Source organism: Bison bison, unplaced genomic scaffold (genome assembly GCF_000754665.1).
Source record: "Bison bison bison isolate TAMUID 2011002044 unplaced genomic scaffold, Bison_UMD1.0 scf7180017864345, whole genome shotgun sequence".
NCBI lineage: Eukaryota > Metazoa > Chordata > Mammalia > Artiodactyla > Bovidae > Bison > Bison bison.
In genome coordinates, this window is record NW_011494917.1 from 2235840 (window position 1) to 2243614 (window position 7775).

Below are 7775 nucleotides of genomic sequence, written 5' to 3' on the forward strand. Positions count from 1 at the left end.
ATATATATATATCAGGACATAAAAATGTACACAGATATACAGATAGATGGGCTTCCCTGATGGTTCAGTGGTAAAGAATCTACCTGCCAACGCAAGAGAAGCAAGAGACATGGGTTTGATCCCTGAGTCAGGCAGATCCTCTGGAGTAGGAAATGGCAACCCATTCTAGTATTCTTATCTGGAAAATTCCATGGACAGAGGAGCCTGGTGGGCTACAGTCCATATGGCAGCAAAGAGTGAGACATGACTGAGCAACTGAGCACACATATAGATAGATAGTTCTAGGTGTAAAATATTAACTGTATTTATATGAAGTTTTCTTTAGGTAAGTAAATATAACTTAACCTTGGTTCCACTTGGCTTTTGGCAAGAGGTTGGCATCTTGTTTTTCATCCAATTGGCAAATGCACATAATTAATAAATGAATTTAAAGGATATGATTTCTCCTTTTGTTTTCTTTAACATGCAATTTGAGATTGGAATAAAACAGAATGAATATCAGTGGAGGCCCAAAACCTTCCATAAACTTTAATGGGATAAGTCTGCGGTAGCTGGAACCCTAGCCCTGGAGGTCTACACTGATCCAGAAATTCCAGTCATCAAAATCCGACTGTTTTTTGCGGGAGTCGGGGGGGTGGGTGGGTAGGGGTTCTCTATAATATTCTGAAGCTTGTGGTAGTCCTAAAAGGGTTGCCCCTTCACTCTTACAACTCTGCCCCAGGCTGAAGAAAGAACTGACTTCGAAATGTGTTCTGAAAGCGACTTAGTCCCAGCTCTCGCCTCACAAAGGTGAGTCTTCTAGGTGTTAAAACTATCATGGCTCCAGATACAGGGGATGTGCTCATAGGCTTCACTGCAGGGATGCTGGGAGCAACTTGCTCCCTCAGGTGAGTGCCACATGGACGCACCAAAACGCAGGAGTGGGCCCAAGACTGTGACATGCTCTGGTCTTACCATGTACTGCGCCAGCAGAGTCCGGCTCGGCGCACAGCACAGTGCCACACTCACAACACAGCAGAGCCTGACTCAGCACACAACACAACACTACACTCACGACACAGCAGAGCCCAGCTCGGCACACGCCGCAGCGCCACACTCACGACACAGCAGAGCCCGGCTCCGCACACGCCGCAGCGCCACACTCACAACACAGCAGAGCCTGACTCGGCACACAACACAACGCCACACTCACAACACAGCTGAGGCATCAGTTTTGAGATCATACCTCATAAGAGGTGCGGGTCCTTATCCGGGGTGCAGTGTCTACTTGGTATTAATGGCTGTTATATGGTGTGGCATCCTCAGTGGGCAGAATAGAGTTCCGAGAATTAGTAGAGGCAGGACTGGCCCTGCTTACCATCACCCCGGTTACCTTCTTGGAGAATTTCTCTTCCTCTCCTTCAATGTCTAGGTTCTGTGGGTTTAATGGCCCTGATTCCCTCTGGTCCTTCCACCAGAGGACACGGCTGAGTCCTGTAACCGTAGTTGACAGCTGGGCCCTCTGGGTTCCTTGTGCCAGGGGACTGACAGGCCAGAAGGGGATGTCTCCTGGCATCAGGGGACTGGGAGCCTGTCATACAGTGCAGGCAGGGAAGAATCTATTTGACACCCATATTTTTTGGGTGCCTCTTGGTGCTGCTTTGCCCATTTTTAACCGTAATAGACAAGTTCAGAAACCCTCGTCAGAGAAGAACATGGTGACTGGGAGCTCGGACTCTGCTGGTGGGTGGGTTTTTGCCAGCAGGTGAGACACCCAGCCCTGCGGAGGTACCAGATGAGATTGAGGAGAATATAGAATGGGTGGTGGAGGAGCAGACAGTGAGTTTCCCTTGGGACTCCAAGACTGGCTGCTAAGCTGGGGCTGTACCTAATGTCGCGAAACCTCAGTAAGTTTTACTTGAGAAAGGATACACCAGCATCTTAATCTTAACAAAACTGCTTCCAGAATGTCTACAAAGTATATTCAAAGGGTGGACTTGTGAACTCTGTCAAGTGCAGCCTAGATCCTCATTCAGTACCAAAAAGCTTATTCCCCAAGCTGCTGAGAGTGCTGCAAATGGATAGCTTTGGCTGTCAACTTTGTTTGGAATAGTCTGAACTGAAGACAGCCACTGGCATCCAGGAGCAGGTTGACCTGAGGATGTCAGACTTGTTGCCTCTTGCTGAAACAGTTATCTCTGTACTTTGCAGCTTCAGAACTCAACTGTGGGGTTTGCTGAGGTTTTTGTTAAGACTGTGCTGCTGCTGCTAAGTCACTTCAGTCGTGTCCGACTCTGTGCGACCCCATAGACGGCAGCCCACCAGGCTCCCCCATCCCTGGGATTCTCCAGGCAAGAACACTGGAGTGGGTTGCCATTTGCTTCTCCAATGCATGAAAGTGAAAACTGAAAGTGAACTCGCTCAGTTGTGTCCGACTCTTCACAACCCCATGGACTGCAGCCTACCAGGCTCCTCCTTCCATGGGATTTTCCAGGCAAGAGTACTGGAGTGGGGTGCCATTTGTATCCTAATATCTCCCTTTTTGTCTTCCTTCCCTTCCTCAGGTGTTGATCAAGACAACCAATAATGAACTTCCTCCATGGAAACTACTCCTCAGTTTCTGGTTCCAGAGAAACCTAACTTGCAGCAGCGCTATGAAAAAAACCAAACAGGGTTGTTGTTGTTCAGTAACTAAGTTGTTTCTGACTCAGAGGATGAGATGGTTGGATGGCATCACTGACTCAATGGATTATGAATTTGCACAAACCCCTGGAGATAGTGAAGGACAGAGAAGCTTGGCATGCTACGGTCCATGGAGTCACAAAGACTTGAAACAGGGTAATGGAATAAATATCAGGAGGGGCTGGGCTTCCCAGGTAGCTCAGTGGTGAAGAAGCCAATGCAGGAGATGCAGGGCATATAGGTTCGATCCTTGGGTTGGGAAAATCCCCTGGAGGAGGAAATGGCAACCTGCTCCAGTATTCTTGTCAAAGAAAAACCTATGGACAGAGGAACCTGATGGGCTAAAGTTCATGGGGTTGCAAAAGAATTGGACACAGATGAGCACAGATCAGGAGGGGATGCTCTATTCAAGACAGGCAGGTAGGACTCCTCCAAGGAGCTGATATTTGAGCTAATATGTGAATGATGAAAAAGGGCATGGAAAGATCTGGGGGACAGCCTTACAGACAGACAGATGTATGAAGACCCTAAGGGAAGAATGAATTGGATATGTTCCCCAAAAAGGCCAGTGTTAACACAAGTGTGATAAACAAAAAATGGGCTGGTAGAAAAAGCTGCCACATATGGAGTCTGAACTTTATTCTAAATATGGTAAAGTATTATTAGTGATAATTTAAAGTATTACTTTGACTTCTACTTTGCAAGCGTAGTGAATGACTTGCTGATGTTCAAAAGAGAATCGGGAAGGATGGTGAGATATAAGACCACCCAGGAAAGAAATGCAGTGTTTGGGGCAAGCGTGGTGATGGTGGTGTGTGACTGATTTTGCTATTTATTTCAGAGGTGAATCTAAAAGAAGTTGTGATGGGTTAGGTGTAGGAGAGTGAAAAAAGAGTAATTAAAAATGACCCCTAGGATAGGCCATCAGCATATAGGGCCACTTCACTAACTGGGATCTGAAAGACTAGCAATACAACAGAGGAGAATGTTTGAGAGGAAATCTAAAGCAATCTGAGGGTAGGGTATAAGGTTCTAGAGAAAAGAATAGATTCAAAGTTTAATTACCTAATTAAGTAGTGAATTCAACCTTGCTGGTCTTTGCCATCCTTCTCTGCCTCAGTTTCCAGTTTTCCATTCTTTCCTAGGCATTTTGACATTTGTCAGCCCTCCATCTATAATTGCCTATAAACTGGTAGCAGTTTCTCAGAGATTTTGCATTTTCAGCCACCTCCCAGGTAACACTGATGCTGTGGTCAGAGCATCAAGGTTTCAGTCAGACAGACCCCATTTTGAATTATTTCCTGGCCAATTATTAACTGTATAAAGCTGGTAAAATTTAAATCTCAGAGCTTTCGTTTCTTTTAAAACGGGAACAATACAATTACTTTATAAAGTTACTGAGAGAATTAAACGATGTCATGTCTCTCAAGCATAAAGCAAGCTGCCCAACTCCTGACTCACACTGGGGCGCACTAATTTAGTCTCCCTCTCGTTTGGACTCAAACAAGCTGTATATTCACAAATTATACTAAAATTTAAAACATCATTATAAGACCACTGGCGTTTAGAGAATTGTGCAGTTTCCACTACAGCTAAGTAATTCCAGGGGTCCACAGAACGTAGTCATTTGAACTTGCCTGAGCTACGCTTTTGAGTTCTGCACACTGAGGGGAGGGTCACTGGCAGGTGAGTCCTGTTCCTGGGGTGAGACCTGTGCAAGGCCCTCATCTCAGCCTAACTTCAGGGTCCTTGGTTCATAGGGCCTAATCCATGCAGCTTTTGTGAAGCAAGAGAACCTCTGTATTTTATGGAAAATGTTCCTGCTAAACAAAGGCACAGACAGAAAAACAACAAATAACTCAAACCAACCAATGCAGAGTGTTGGCATGAAAGTGAAGCAAAAATAAGAAATCTAGGAAATAATGATGATTAAGCAGCAAAATAGGAGTTTAGACTAATTTGTGGCGTGGGAATGCCACATTGGCGGTGGCTTGGAGCCATGATATGAATGCTTTTACTATTTGTCCCGTAAGGAAATAAGGAAAGGCAATTCAAAAACGATTTCAATAAATTTTCCAGACAGCATTCATATTAGTTGCTTTATAAATGAGTCTACTCCTCTATTTATAGAATTATAAAGGTCTTAGGGGGTCAATTAAGAGTTTTTAACGATATCTGACTGAACCTTATGGAAAAAATTCTGTGCTATAGTGGTATCTGTGATCTGGGGAATTTGTAAATTGTGAAGTGGAAATTGTTAACCATTGGGTTACACTGTAAAGAGAGAATTGGCATCTTTCATTTTCTGATTTACACTAAGATCATGGTGATTGTCAATAGATATTCAGCATCATATACACAAAATACAGGGATAAATAAGACATGCCCTCTTTTGAGGAAGGGAAAACACTGGCTCCATGATACAAATATAACATAACCCTGAAAATCGGGAGGGTAAATTGTCCTCGGGAAATAATATTGGGATCTGTAACTGGCAGATGCTCATAATATAGGTGCATTTAAACAATGGCTAATCCCTCAGTAGCCATTCAGAGAGACAAAGGGGAGATATAATTTCTTATGATGCTAAAGCACTTGTGGCTCAGCTGGTAAAGAATCCGCCTACAATGTGGGAGACCTGGGTTCAATCCCTGGATTGGGAAGATCCCTGGAGAAGGGAGAGGCTATCCACTCCAGTATTCTGGCCTGGAGAATTCCAGGGACTATACAGTCCATGGGGTCTCAAAGAGTCAGACATGACTGAGCGAGCAACTTCCACTTTCACTTTCAAAGCACTGAGCTAACTCTCAGAGATAAGACACATCCTAAAAGTGATCAGCAGATCTCAGCACTTTCTATCTCTGTAAAGTTACTTAACTTTGGATCCTTCCTGTGCTAGCTAGGGCTAAAACATGCTTAAAGATAAATCTATTTCCACAAAAAATAATTTATATATTTACATCCACAAACAAAACAAGACAGCAGTCACATTTTCACAAGGCCCTGATCAGTCTCAGCACTGTGGTGTTCCTTTCATTTGAGCCTTGCAATCCTTGTGGGACTTGCCATGGTTGTTTGAAGAGTCTGAGTTGAATTCTGTAGACATGTTAGGCTATGTTGCAGAAAGACTGGTATTTCCTAGGGCAGGTTAAAGAGAGTAAACTACAAGATCAATTAAAATTCAATTGGACACTAATTCCTCTGCATTATCTTTTGGAACCCTCGCTTAAAATGCAGATACTCTAGGGAGGGTAATGCATTAAAGATCCTTAAGAGAAACGCTATCAAGAGAGCCGAGGCCAAGGTCAATTTCTATCTGAATTCCTCAAAATGTCACTCATTCTTAGAAGGCTTTTCAAGACTTTTTCAAGAATTCACTTAAAAGTCTTATCAGTGATTTCCTAGTCTCCTAAGTGGAGATAGGCTAACCACTGGCATCACCAATGAAATGAAATGCAGAGAAAAAAATGGAGCACAGCATTCAAGTGGTCTTAATCAAAGCGGGGAAATAAACTTTTGTTGAGTGTCCCAAGTCCCTGACTCTGTCCTTTGAGCTTTGCACATGGTGTCTCATCAAATCCCTTCCAATGCCATTATGCTCTTACTTCTATCACTGTTTTATGGACGGGAAGCTGAGGCTATGAGAGGCTAAGTAGCTGCCATTAGGAGCTGATAAATAGCAGATCTTGGAGTCAAAGTTGACCTTTCTCCTTTCAAATCTCACTAACCCCAGAAAAAGATCTTATGCAGGAAATCTTGTCCAGGGCATTTTGGTTCTCACCGTCAGCATCCAGGTCTATAAGATTCTGATTGGTACAGAGGATCTTCAAGAGAAGACACGTACAGGATAAAAGGTTAACATGTTAAGTATTATGAGACCTACTATCGAGCAGGTTTGGAGCAGCAATGGAAGGAAGGCTATTTCCCATGTCCTATTTAGAAGTGCCTCATTTCTTTATTTTTAAAATATTAAAAAAAGTGAGTCTGTGTCAAAGCTAAACATAATCTTGCCATATGATCCAGCGATCATGCTCCCAAATAAGCCAAAACTCAGGTCCACATAAAACATTGCACACACATTTTTATAGCCACTTTACTTCAACCTGTCCAAATTGTATGCAACCAAGATGTAATTCAATAGATGAATGGATAGGCAAATTGTGGTACATTCAGACAATGGAAAATTACTTAGTGATGGGAAGAAGTGAGCTAGTGAAAAAGTCATGGAGGAAACAGTGCATATTGCAAATGAAGGAAGCCAGGCTGAAAGGCTCCATACTGTATGATTCTATGACATTCTGGAAAACAGATCTATAGACAGAGTAGAAATATCAGAGGTTGCCAGGGGGTTAGTGGGGTTGGTGGGGTAGGGGAAGGAGATGAATAGCTGGCACACAGAGCATTTTTAGGGAAGAAAACTATTCTGCATAATACCATAACAGTGGCTATATGACCATGCGTTTATCAAAACCACAGAACCGTACAACACAATGAACCCTGGTGTAAAACTGTGAACTTTAGTTAATAATAATGTGTCAGTATTGGTCCACTGATTGTACCACACCAATGCAAGGTGTTAATAATAGGAAAACTGTGGGCAAAAGGTGGGATGTCTTAGAAAGAGACTATGTGGGAACTCCGTACTTTCTGTTCAGTTTTTCTATAAACTTAAAACTGCTCTAAGAAGTACATTAATTTAAAAAATCATTCTAAATCTAGACAATAATATTGTCCTATAATTATGTAATGTGATAAATATCACTACAATGGTAATCATATTCAATACAGAAGTGTATCAAAGAACATCTTGTACATCTTAAGTTTACACAATGTTGTCATTCAGTCACTATGTCGGGTCCAAATCCAGGACTCCATGGATTGCAGCCTGCCAGGCTCCTCTGTCCTCTACTTTTTCCCTGACTTCACCCATTTTCATGTCCATTGAGTAAGTTGCTATCTTACAATCTCATCCTCTGCCACCCCCTTCTCCTTTTGCCTTCAGTCTTTCCCAGCATCAGGGTCTTTTCCAATGAGTTGGGTCTTTTCCGATGAGTCAGCTCTTTGCATCAGGTGGCCAAAGTATTGAAGCTCCAGCTTCGATGTTACATACCAAA

General features: G+C 43.1%; 1 long non-coding RNA gene across 1 annotated transcript in view; it reads right to left on the reverse strand.

Moving 5' to 3' along the window:
• Positions 1-1492, reverse strand: part of LOC104999132 — a 5759-nt gene extending 4267 nt beyond the window's left edge. The window contains exon 1 of the long non-coding RNA XR_826549.1: positions 1226-1492. This is a non-coding gene — a long non-coding RNA (uncharacterized LOC104999132). The remainder of the gene's footprint in view (positions 1-1225) is intronic.
• Positions 1493-7775: the final 6283 nt, after the last annotated feature.